Source organism: Protopterus annectens, chromosome 8.part1, assembly GCF_019279795.1.
Source record: "Protopterus annectens isolate FY-2018-M chromosome 8.part1, PAN1.0, whole genome shotgun sequence".
Taxonomy (NCBI): domain Eukaryota; kingdom Metazoa; phylum Chordata; order Ceratodontiformes; family Protopteridae; genus Protopterus; species Protopterus annectens.
Window position 1 is genome coordinate 351,514,051 of NC_056742.1, and position 14,081 is coordinate 351,528,131.

Here is a 14,081-nt window from a genome sequence, read left to right on the forward strand (position 1 = left end):
AGTTACACGATCATGCTACACCACCTACATGGTTAGATGCAGTTTGGCACTTAGAAGATTTTTGTGATTCAGTAAATTTCCCCTCATTTGCATACCCTACTGCCTTAGTCCATAATTACTGCACTACCACAGAGCCTTTTCCCTTGACAGCCACTGTTCCCTGGTATTGTTTTGATTCTGCATGCCCTAGACTAAAATGGCAAAATGCAGATTTCCTTTAAAATTGAGTTTTCAATTTTTTTTTTATTTTTAGCACGAACCCATTTGCCCGCCACTGCCCTATGCTGAAAGAGCCGAGATCGGCCAAAAAAAAAAAACTTAGATTTTTATAAAATTGAAGCACTTTTCCATGCCAATGGCCATATATTTGGCCATCAGCATGCCTAAAGAGTATAATTCATGCTTTTTTTGGCGCTGTCATGCCTCCGTTTTGTTATTTGCAGAAATGTATATGGCTAGTAGCCGAATACATTTCTGCAACTAACACTGTTCTTGCACAGATACCTGCCTGCTTGCTGAATCGCTAATTCACCTCATTTACATGGTTATCACCAGCAAATGAGGTAATTAGTATTCTGCACTGGTTTCCGTGCAGGAACAGTGTAGGCAGGCTCGTGCATGTCAAAACACTAGTTTACTGGATCACTCAGCGGCCATTTTCCATGCAGGAGTGGCTGCACTGTTCCTGCACAGAGAATTTACTTTCTTGAATCCCGGGGATGATATAGATTCTAAAATTTATTCTCAGATAGAACAGATTATAGACATATTTACAAAATCGAAACAGTTTAGCTCAACAAAAAGGGTGATAAGTTGTCCTAATGACATCCAAGTAACCCCAGATACTGTAATCAAATGAGATTACACTGAAAATAACTATACAAACTGGAGCCAGAAAAAGTACAGGGAAGAGATGCAATTAGTACTAATGACCTGAGAACACATCAGCAAGAACTTGCAGTGCCATTATATCTATTATTTCCTAGGTTGTATAATATGGGGGAGATTCCTCAAGATTGGAGACATGCAAGGGAAAGGGGAGTATGACAAACCCAGAGTCCTACAGACGCCTAAGTCTACTTACATGTTGTATAAAAATAATGAAGAAGGTAATATTGGATAAGTTATTGTCAGAATTAAAAAGACTGGGACTTGAGACCATACATTAGCATGCATATTTTATTTTATTTATTGATTTGTTTATTTTATTTTACATTTGTTGACCGGGCTAGTCCAACTGGATATATGTCCATTTTCAGTAGAGGCCTGGGCAGAAAAGCTCCACAAAACACAGTGTTGTTTATATTACGTGACATTTTACAAATTCAGGTACATTTATAGATTTTTGCCATTCATTACATTTCATTGCATTTCTGATTACAGAATCATAGTACATAGCTGTGGTTAGCCATTCAAAGATATCTCTAATAACATTATTTTAAATATAAAAGTACACTCTCTTTATAGTTAGCAGAAAAGTAACTAGCTTATACAGGTATGCTGATTAATACCCAGAGATAAGTCAGGTAGTTAGTTAGGATTAGCACAAGGGCATAACCACTGTGATTTAAGGTATGATTTCAGTTTGCTTTTAAATAGTGTTATTGAGGAAAGGGAGGTTAGGTCACTGGGGAGGGAGTTCCAGGTTTTACTCACAGTATTAGAGAACAAAGAGTCATCAGCCATATTGTTAGTTTTAACTATTTGTACAAGTAGTTTATATGATGAGCGTAGAGTCTTGAGGTTATTATAGGGGGTGATAAGGTTTGTAAGTATTGGTGTGTTAGTAGGTTGATACAGGATCTTGTGGGCAACTGTTAACTGGCTAAATAGTAGTCGATTTGGCAACTCTAGCTATCCTAGTTGTTCAAGATTGTTACAATGATGGGTTCTGAAGGCAGACCCAGTAGCAAATCTGGCAATATTATTCTAGGACATAACCAGCTTGTTCAGGTTATTTTTACATAGTTTAGTATATATAGGGGAGGCATAGAGAAGGGTAGAGATTAAGTGGGTACGGGCAATAGTGGCCCTGGCTAGTGGAGTCAGATAGGGATTGATCCTATACAGGGATCCTAATTTTTTGTTGACTGTTTTTATAGTACTGTTAATATGGGAATCAAAGGTAAGGTTGTTATCAATTAGTACCCCAAGAAGGTTTGTAGTAGGATCTGGAGATATCATAGTACCATTGCTTGATATAACCGTAAAGTTAAGTGGGAAGGCTCTATGGGTGGGAGTGAATAGTAACAGTTTAGTGTTTTGGGGGTTCAAGATGAGACATCACTGTAGAAGCCATTTCTCGACCATAGTAAACCCATTTTGGGTTAGAGACTGTAAGTCTGATGGAGAAGTGGCGTGGAATCATCCATGTATTGGATACAGGTAGCTTTAGGTATTACAGAATGTAGGTCATTTATAAAAATAGAGAATAGTAGAGGGCCTAATATGGAGCCTTGAGGGACAACAAGGGCAACTAGGAGGTGAGAAGATAAGTTGTTCTCCCATAGTACAGCCTGCTGTCTGTTGCTTAAGTAGGATTGGAACCATCGTATAGCCAGTGTGTCTAGTGATAGGTTTTTGGGTATGTTTATGAGTAAGTGGTGGTTAACCATATCGAAGGCTTTCAGAAGATCAATAAAGAGGGCTGAGGACAGTGTCATTATTGCAATTTTTATTAATACAGTCAGAGAAGGATAGGAGAGCAGACGTGGTGCTATGAAATGGCCTAAAACCATGTTGGCAGTTAGCTAGTAAGTTGTTTTCTATTAGGTAATTTAACAGTTGTTTATGAATGCATTTCTCCATGATTTTTGCCAGTGGAGATAATATGACTATAGGTCTATAGTTTGATAATTCGTTGGAGTTACCACCTTTATGCAGGGGGATAATATGTGAAATTTTCCAGATTGATGGGATTGTTCCTTCAGAAATAATTCTATTAATCAGGATGGAAATGGGGTAGGCTATGGCTTTTGCAGCTTTTTGCAGGTATTCTGCAGGTAGTAGGTCTGCAGAGAGGGTGGTAGGTTTAAGTTTTTGAATAAGGGTGCAGACAAGAGATGTAGGAACAAGTTGAAAGAGAAATGATGGAGGTGTGTTAGAGATGGAGGTAGTTGAAGATGAGGTGTCAGGGGATAGCTGATTGGCAAGAGATTGAATGGTCTATGTGAAGAAAGTGTTAAAGATATTGGCTATTTGCTTGGGACTATCGTGATGAAAGCCTAAAGGGGTGGGTGTGGCTGATCGACCTGGGAGTAAGAGTTTATTAAACTTATTAAACTTTATTAGAACTTGATTAAATTGACCATTTGGGAACAGGAGAATAATATGCTGATAAATACATCAGAAACGAAGTATATGAGATTTTGCAGACATAAATTGAAAAGTGAATATTTAATACAGCATACAATGATTGAAAGTGTAGGTTCATTTAAGGACCTGGGTATATGGTTAGATTCAGCTTTGAGTTTTTCTAATCTTATCAACTAATTGGTTAATGATAGTTAGAGAACTATAGGTGTGTATATAAAGATTTATAAACCCAAACTGGGGAATAACAATATGGAAAACCTATTTATAAGAAAACAAGCATAAAAACAGGAAAGAGTACAGCGGAAATATAAATGTTTGTGATTATCAACAAGCAGTACAGAATCATCAGACAACCTGTGTAGAAAATGAGAATAGGCTACCAAATTATAATAAAGCAAGTAGTAGTTTAGATATTTTTAAGAACAGCCAGGACACTTATGGAAACAACTGTTTTGGCTTATTGACAGCCTAGAAGGGCATTAATTCCTGTGTTTAAAATGTTTGTATGTATGTAGGTATGTAAGGTACACAGAAATAGAAAATAATATATATATATATATATATATATATATATATATTAATATATATATATATATATATATATGGGTCTACTTCATTTGCCCTAACTTCCGATTGACTGACACCCATTTGCCCGACACCAAATGACCGAAATTTAATTTGACTGACACTTCATTTGACCGACACTTCATTTGACCGACAAGTATTATTGGCAAGTAAATGGGATATGCCCCCTTCCCCACTGTAGTGCGACCCTGGAGTTAGAATATATAGTTATGGGGGGTGTGGGGGGCACAGCCACCCACAATGGGGGGGAGAAGCCCCCCACTTATTTTCATATTATATTGTTTAGTTTTGCTTTAATATCGCTTAGTAAAACAAAAGCAGGGTCGCACTACAGTGGGGAAGGGGGCATATCCCATTTACTTGTCAATAATACTTGTTGGTCAAATGAAATTTCAGTCAAATGAAATTTCAGTCAAATGGGGTCGGGCAAATGGGTGTTGGTCAATCGGAAGTTCGGGGAAATTAAGTAGATCCATATATATATATATATATATATATATATATATATATATATATATATATATATATATATATATATATATGTGTGTGTGTGTGGGGGGGGGGTTGGCATAATGGTTAAGGTGTTCACCTTACAAACACAAGGTCCAGGGTTTGATTCTCAGATGGGGTAAATGACTAGGCTTAAAATGGCCCACAATGGCAGTTAACCTAGTACTAACCTATGAACCAATATATATATATATATATATATATATATATATATATATATATATATATATTTGTATGTGTACGTATGTATATGTGAGTGTGTGAGTGTGTAATAAAGCAGTTGAGATTACAATGAGAAAAATGATTGAAAACACAGTAGTGACAAAAACAAAAATATTGACAATATGCATATGACTAGTCAGCAGTGTTTATACTTAAAAGTTTAGACCCACCGTATTTTATAATATAAGACAGTGGTAAGGTGAACGTTCACAACCATGTAAAGTTGAGGTGAGTATGGTACAGTGTATGTGACCACAAAGATGTAATATGGCACAATAACGCAGATCATTACTGGCCATGTACTCATTTTAGAACATAATGGGGTAGAGTGGGTATGGATACTTTAGTGGGATTAGCTAGGTGTGAAGCATGAGCAAAGTCATGAGACCTTTAGGTGTTGTTTCATGCTAGCATGAAGGATTTCAGAGTGCTAGTTCATCTGAGTAAGTGGGAAATTGAATACCAAACATAGATATGAGAGGAATACAGTGAGCCTCCAGCAGTAGTGTTTGATTTAATTAGGGGCAGTAAGAATTTGACTACAGAGCAAAAAGTCCTAAACAGGGAGTAAAGCTGCATAATATTTTTAGTGTTTGGCATTTTCCAGTGGAAAATTGAACTGGGAACAGTTTTGAGTTACGTGAATATTAAATAGTGAGAGAAATCTAACCAATTTATTTGGTTTAGTACTATGCAGTGGTTGGATCTATAAGGCATATCCACTGTGACTTAACTAATTTATTGTAGAATTTTTCTAGCATGGTTAACTGAATAGATTGCAGGTTGACATTACAGGAGCACCATGTATGATGGGGTCTATATTATATTATCGAAGGGAACAAATGTCGATCAGCTGAAATATCGAAAATGCCATTCACTGATTTCATTTTTGTGAGATTGAGGTACAGTGAAGATCGAGAATTTTGCCCTTTCCTCACTGTAGTGCAATCTCGGAGGTGGTATATATAATTAACGGGGGGTGGGGGGACAGCCCCCCACAAAAGCAATTTCGATGAACGGCACTTTCAATATTTCAGCCGTTTGACATTCGTTCCTTTCGATAATATAATATAGACCCTGTATGAGGGTAGGTAACAATAAAGTAGACACAAAGGTTTGCCTAGCCTGTTCAGTCAGGTAGGGTTTAGTTCAATGTAGGGTATTAAGTTTTTTTGTGTTTTGCTAATAGGTTGCTGTATGTGGTGGTCAAATTTTATATCATCTATGATGACATCTAGGAGCTTGGTATGCGCTATAAGTTTAAAATCTGGCTTGGTCAGAAGAAGTAAAAACAAAATGAAAACTCCAGCAAAGCTAGAACTTCCACTGAGTGACCTCCCAAACCTCTTGTATCAGAGGCACATGGGATATATGCAAATGATCCTTATGAACACCAGGTGTTTCAGCTAATTGGTGATTCTGAATGCCCATGACTTGTTTCGTCATTTTAATGGACAATTTCCGGCCAATAAAGCCAAGTAATGTTGAAGAGAAATTCAGTGCCGTACCTAGAATATATTTAACACCTGGAGCAGAAATTCTTTTAAACCCCCCCACAGAGATTTTTTTCTAACATCTCCTCCTCCTCTATGGCAATTGTTTTTAATAATCATAAAATTAAACAAAATAATAGCCAGCAAGGAGCAAGCTAGGAGCAATGATCAAATCCCCAAAAGACTCAGCCATCCTACAGGAAGGCTTGTCCCAAACAAATAATCAATGCCAGAATCATGGACTAAACCCTAAAGACTATGGGCTAGGCTTGTAAAGGCTCCAGAGCCATTAGCCTTGTACACAGCCATGAACCTATCAACCTAAGACTTCCTAGGTGAAGTGCACATAACAAATACCCTCAGCAGCCCTGAATGCACACTTTCAAAACAACACCCACATCAACACATACAGCCACATCTCATGGAGCCTCTACTTCTAAGCCCATAAGACAAACCACCACACAATTCAACATTCTGGTCATTTGAGACTCTATCGTGAGACACACTGATGTCCCTCTCACCAGGCTGAGTAAGGAGAAAGTCACAGTCAGTTGCTTATCAGGGGCTAGGATCCACCACATTACGCATGCACTCAGGTCATTGGACCATTGGACCACAAATACTAGGATGACTCAGTCATAGTCCAGGTGGGTGTGAATGACCTGAGATGTACCTCCATAGACTATATTAAGAGGGACATTATGGAGATCTCGTAATATGTGTTCCAGGCTTTGGAACTCACTACCAGCCAACCTGACTCAAGAGCCTTCACCAACCTTATTCAAAAACAATATTTGATATTGTAACATGATATTGTAAGATGCACTTTAAAGTTATAGGTGGACTAATTTTTAAAAATGTATTTAAGCATTTTAATTGGTAAAATATGTTATATCTGATGAAGTCCAACAGTGAGGGTGGACGAAAATGCAGTGTGTTATAAGAGCGTTTATGTGGAGTCTGTTTTTTGTGGTTGTGGAATAAACTGTTTGTGAATTCAATTTTGGTGTAATCCATTCCATCTACCTTGCTCGTCTGAGGTTACTGGTGATATTTGAGCGTTTTGGTTCTTTCCTAGTTGTTATTCAAAAACAAGCTTATGAATTACCTCAAATTGCACTGGATATGTCCCTGTACTGACCCTGACTAGTGCCCTGTCCATCTCACATGCCTCTCCTCTACAAATGTCCTTTCTTTGGCCACCCCTCTCCATGTCATGAAGGGTAAACCGTATCTAATGCTACTCAATGTATTTTATTCCTGAAGGTAATATGTTGTTACTACATGTATATACATATTCGCAATGCTTTGTAAGTCACAAGTGTCATGTGATTGTTTGTATTGCTCTGTCTGTAACCTGTGTGTAATTGCCGTTCGCTAATAGTTCTAATAATTGTAACGTGTACATGTACCTCGGAGCTTTTATCACCAGGCCTCCACTGAAAATGGACATACATCCAGTCAGAGCATCCTAGTTAACAAATGTAAAATAAAATAAATAAATAAATAAATGATCCGGCACTGAGCAGCATTTTACCTTCTCCAAGGATGATGCTACAATATGAACAAAAGATGATTGACTTTAATAATTGGCTTAGTTTCTGGTGTCATTCTAAGAGGGTGCAATATTTGTCAGCATGGAAGGAGATGGTCAGTAGACCACGCTGCTTTGCCAGGGAATGTCTCCACCTCTCCCCTCTAGGCTTTCTAATATTAGATAGAACATTGTTTTCCCCCATAGTGCCTGTTTTAGGCAATGCCAAACTGAAAGTACTTCCAACATAGTAAATAAAAACCAAGAAAATCTAAAGGTGTTACTGCTCGATGCTAGGAGTCTAAACAAAAAACTCCACTCCCTAGAAGCTCTCTTCACCCTAGAGAATGCTGCCATCTGTGTGATTGCTGAGACATGGTTCAAAGCAATGGAGAGCATACCGACAGTGCAAAGCTATAATGCCTTCCACACATTTAGATCAGCTACTACACAGACAGGGACTAAAGGTGGAGGTTTCTTGATTTACATCAAAAATAGACATACCTCAAGGCTGGTTAAACAGGAGAATGCACTTGAGCTGCTCCATGTTCAAGTCACTATAGGCCAAATCCAATATCACTTCCTTGCCAGCTTTAGGTCCCTCTCAATGACCCAGGAAATCCATATCATGTATTCAAACTCATTAGAAATGCTAACCATCCAACCCAATACCATATTCATGGGCAACTTTAATTACCCCACTATTAACTGGGAATCCTATATGACACCAAACATACAGGCACAGAGATTCCTGGATTTTGTAAACACAAACACCCTGAACCAGATGGTCAGTACACCAACCAAAGGTGCAGCCATACTGGATCTGGTCCTCTGCACACCCCCTACTGTAATGTCTTCCCTGCTAAGGTCTGACCACAAAATGGTCTCCTTTGAAGTAGAAATAAAACCCAGAGCCTCAGCTAAACCTGTAATATTCAGGAACTACTCTAAGGCTAATCTCCTGCTATTAAGGGATAACCTGGAAAAACTTCAAGCCCCCACAAACCCTGAGAACATGGCTGCCTATGCAGAACTGTTCAAAGAAACCATGTAAAAGCATGTTAATAGCTGCATAGAGGCAATTGTACCCACCAGGAAGAAGTACAGCACTAACTCAAAAAACAAGCCACCCTGGTGGAATCAAACAATCAATAGGCTGTATAACAGAAGGAAGAAAATCATGGCAAAAATTAGGAGCCGCAGCACCCAGCAGAATAAAAGCAATCTCATCAAATTAAACAAGCATCTAAGAGGACAAATAAAGTCTATCAAAGCCAAATTTGAGATGAATTTGGCCTCCCAGGCCACGGACAACCACAAGGCATTCCTTAGCTATGTCCCTAACCTCAAAGGCAATACACAATTGTGTGCAGAGCTCATTGTAATGGAGCCACCTATACTGAGCCAGAATGTATAGCAAACCTACTGGCCAATAAATTCTGCTACAACTTTACTCCTTTCACCCCCTCAACCTTCCCTCAGGAAATACCATCAAATATAACTCCCCCTGCTATCACTATGGAATAGATCCTTAATGCTCTCTCTAAGGCCAAGAACACTGCATCATTGGGACTAGACAATATCCCAGGATGCCTTCTAAATAGCATGAAACATGACCTATCATGGCCTCTGGAATTGCTATTTAACTATAGCCTCCAAACAATCTTTGTGCCTCATGAATGGAGATCAGCAACAGTCATCCATCTGCACAAAGGTGGGCCATCTACAGACCCTGGAAACTATAGACCCATAAGTCTCACTAGTCTTATATGTAAAGTCATGGAAAGAATTATCAAGGAAATGATCGATAGTGATAAAGTAAACCTCCAGACACTTCTCCCAACCCAGTTTGGTTTCCTCAAGGGCAGGTCATGCTTACTCAGACTGGTGGACTTCTTTGAGAAGGTCACCAAAGCAATGAATGAGGGCAAAATTGTTCAAACTGCCTACCTTGACCTGGCTGAGGGATTTGACACAATACTCCACTCGGGCATTGTTGAAAATTTCAAGAGGTTAGGTAAACACTCATATGTCACCTGGTGGATAGCCAACTGGCTCACAGACAACAGCCAGGAAGTTAGAATTAGGAAGTCCACCTCTACAAAGAGGCCAGTCACAAGTGGAGTCCCTCAGGGATCAATCCTTGGACCGCTCCTTTTTGGCATTTACTTCTCTGAAGACAAGGCCACTGTCAGTGGTCTCTGGCTGACTAAATTTGTAGATGATTGTAAATTAGGAGCTGTCATTGAATTCCACACTGAGAAAAATGTTCTCCAGGAAGGGCTGACACAGACAAACAATTGGTGTCAGAGCCATGGACTAAAACTAAATGCCAAGAAATGCATAATAGCATCGTTTGGGAAGTCATCCACCCCAGGTAACTATCATATTGACAATATGCCCCTTAGAGTTGACCCAGTAGTCAGGGACTTACAGACACACATAGATAGTAATCTAGCCGTTGACCATCACATATCTACAGTAGTGAGGAAATCATTCAATGTTGCGCAACTTATAAACAAATGTATGGCATCTAAGTCCAAGAAAGTCATTTTCCACTGTAACTGGCATTCATCAGACCTATCATTGAGTACAATGCTCCCTTTGGTATGTACCTAACCAGGTATATCCAACATTTGGAATGTCCACGGAGGTTCCTCATTAAAAAATACAGTGCTTAAGTAAAATGTCCTATGCAGACTGCCTCAAGGCTCTATCCCTGTATTCTGTCTCCTACGGACTTTTGAGGAGAGATATATGCCTGACATACAGGGCATTGTCAGACGCCACTCTGATCAACCTCCTGCATATTCGCAAAACAAACAGCACCAGAATTACCTGTTCTAATGACTTAAACCTTGCCTGTGATATAGATAGAACCTGCTGGACAGACAGGTATATATCCCAGAGATTACCCTGTCTGGAATAGGCTCCCCATCCTTGTGAAACAGAGTTCCTCCCTAAACCAATTCAAGTGCAACCTGGAGAATTGGATTGGGAACAGGAAATTCATCCCTGGTTTGGCACCTATGTCTCTAATGGATACAGGCAACTTGTCAATGGTTCATCTCTCAGGCCCTAGCTTGTAAATGTTTAATTTCCCAAGCCCTTGCTTACACTTATCAAGGGTATCAGAACTTGTCGGAGATTTGGGATGCATGGCTAGGCTTAAAAAGGCCACTGTAGTCATTAGCCTAGTAAACACCTATGGACCTATGAACCTATCAACCTATGAACTTAAGTTGAAAACATCTCTGAAATCACTAAGAGAAAACAGTAGTATCATCTTAAAAAGATAGTTATGCATTTTGTCTGCTCATAGTTAGTAACACAGAACATAGAGATACATCCCCCTTTTTGGACTTTGTCTACTTGTCACAGGTGTAGGCATTATCAAGTTAGAAAATAATCTCTACAAAGTGCACAGTCTGATAGCACAAGCACAGTTCAAAGAAAATCAAGGCATTGATAACATTTACTTTTTTTCTGTCTATGGTCGTGTGTGTGTGTGTGTGTGTGTGTGTGTGTGTGTACATATATACAGTTATTAATGGGTAAAAAGTGCTGGTTATAGGTAAGGAGGATAGGGCGGAGATGGCTTAACATCACTATTCTAAAGACTATTTTTTCTTGTGGTCATTCTTTAGTGTGTGATTGTTTGTTTATTCTGGGGGAAGCTACACCAAAAGGAGATTTCCCTTTTCCACAGGACAGTAGCAGATGCACGGTGGAAGACTGCTCCTGCAAAATAAATAAATAAATAAATAAATAAAAAATGTGCATGCGATTTCTTTGATTTGAGTATGTTTCAAGTTTGAGTGTTCCTGAAATGTGATCACAAATGTGTCAGTCATCCATTAGTAAGCCATTTATTATTCATGTGGTGTAGAAATGTCTATTTAATTGAATTTTGTCACTAAATCTCATATTTTTACTCCTTGTTAGCCCTTTTCAAAATCATCTCTAATGTATTTTCTAGGGTCAAAGACATTTCCACTTTTCATGAAATTCTTAAATGCTTTTACTATTTTCCAGTCCTTGAAACTTGGTCCTTTTAATGACCCCCAGCTACATAATCTACACATCCATGCCCCCAGTATGCACTTCTGCCCTCTTCCTTCCCTCTCCTTCTTACCCCTGACCAATACATTTTACCCATTAATAGTCATATGTTTTCTTGTCTTCCTCCTGCATCTTTCTTTCTGATCCCATGTCTTTACTCACCCTGTCTATACAACCATTATCACCAGGTTACAGCATTTGTTTTGTTCTCTTCTGGTCACCCTCCAGCCTTCCTCATCCTCATCTTGGAGGATGACTAATGTTTGTAGGTTCACAAGCTTCTATATTACAAAGTTGTATAGTTTCCCAAACGTTCATGTTACAGACCTTTAATTACATGTTTTACTAGTGTGAGTTAGCTAGTATCATTTGCTTTCTCTTATTGCTTCATTTTTGCTAATCACATAAATGTAAATCCTAACCTGCAATGCAGGTTGTAAACATGCTGCTATGTAATGTGTTTGGCCTAACTGTAATTGTGACTCATATGGCAGCTGCTTCTTTGCAGCTCTAATTAAATTGGGTGCTGCTTTACACACACACACACACACACACACACACACACACACACACACACACACACACACACACACACACACACACACACACACACACACACACACACGCATGCACGCACGCACGCACGCACACACACACACACACACACACACACACACACACACACACACACACACACACATTGTGCTGTCTTAATTTTTACATTTATTTCTGATTTTCTTACAACAACTATTTGGTGTGGTCTTATCTGTCTTTCTTTGTGGTATTGACACTTTTTGCAAGTAAGTGTCTACGGACAGACTGAAGATATGGGCTTTGTGTCTTCATGGCTATGTTGATTAATATTGTTGCATGAGTAAAGTGGATGTTTACTTACATTTAGAGTGCCATGATTTGTACATGGAGTCTGCTCTTATTATATAGCCTTGCTATATATTATTAAATTGGTGCGCAGACCTACATTAATTTAAAGTGTGAGTGCATACAGCACAACACAACTTCCAGCAGCCATAATATTTGGAACTCCAGTCATTGTTAAATAACATTTGTCGTTAATGTTGGTCAGTGTCACTTCGGTAGAAAACATATTAAGAAGCAATACTCCTTCCCTAATGAGATAAGCCCTATAAGCTGTTTCCTGATGTGCCCCCTTTGTCTACTTCTCAGTATTGAACTGGTGCTGTGTCCCTATTTAGCTGGATAAAAATTCTGATATGATCTGTTTTTTGATAGATGCTGTTGTCCAAACTAGTACAATGGATTTTGAATGGTGTTTGTGTTGGTGTATTGATTCTGTTACCCCAAACTACTCTTAGTTGCTTTGCTTTAGCATTAGACAAAAAAAAAGCTGCCAGTCTCTAACTTGTATAACTTCAAAGAAAAGAAGACTGTTTTTACACTATGGTTTTAAAGTTGAACATTTATTCTTTTAGCACTGTCTTGCTGTTTTGGGAGACTATGCTGGTAAGTTGATACTTAAAATTTATTAGTCACGTTCTTTGGAGTTGGATGTAGCCTCCTTACCATTTACAATGCCAAATTATACAGTTTTTGAAGAAAAAAGTGTGGTGTTGGATTTTATTTTGTTGTTATGGATGACCCACTTGGAAATTTTTTCAGAGCTGAAAATACCTGCCATGACATCATGAAAGATTAAACCTACAATGCCTCACTACCTGTTAATATACAAACTATTGTAGTTCCATGATAAATGTAACATAAGTACTTTTTCTTTACAGATGGAGCCCCTCATACTGAAAATTAACACAAGATGATACAGCAGTGAAACCACAAAATAAGACACAGTTCCTCTGAAGAGCTTATCTTAATTAACCATTATGCTTTGCAGTTTTATGTACATAACTGGGTGTGGTTATAGCAAAAAAATTGAAAAACAATGAAATTAAAAAGTCAGACAGTACCCTATAATCTTTATCTTTTGCTTAATCACTTGCAACATTATAATGAGCAGTACAGCAGGAAAAGACATTCATTTGTAAAACAAAGATATTTCCAAACATGATCAATACACTTTAGAAGGTTCTCACTTTGCTTAAAGAAAAGAAATGGATATGTTGACATTTTCTGATTAATAAGGAAGTTAAGACCATGTTAGCCTTATTGACTAATTGTGGTGCAGTATTTTGCAAGCGGATGTATTTTAGTCTGGAACTGTAGTAGTTTTAAACACATGTAAGAAATTAAGTATTGTTTCTGTTTTGTCCTACCTTGGTATGCCAAACGTTAATTACTCTGATCATTTATACCTTCAGTTGAATGAGACAGAAGCAATTTATAAGCTTTATTCTTTAGGTCTCTTAAAGAAGACGATGAATGCACAT

At 38.3% G+C, this 14,081-nt stretch overlaps 1 long non-coding RNA gene across 2 annotated transcripts in view; it reads left to right on the plus strand.

Moving 5' to 3' along the window:
• The window catches only part of LOC122810352, a 109,464-nt gene extending 95,804 nt beyond the window's left edge, over nt 1-13,660 (plus strand). For both annotated transcript variants that reach the window (XR_006366087.1, XR_006366086.1), the window contains exon 2: nt 13,479-13,660. This is a non-coding gene — a long non-coding RNA (uncharacterized LOC122810352). The remainder of the gene's footprint in view (nt 1-13,478) is intronic.
• Nucleotides 13,661-14,081: the final 421 nt, after the last annotated feature.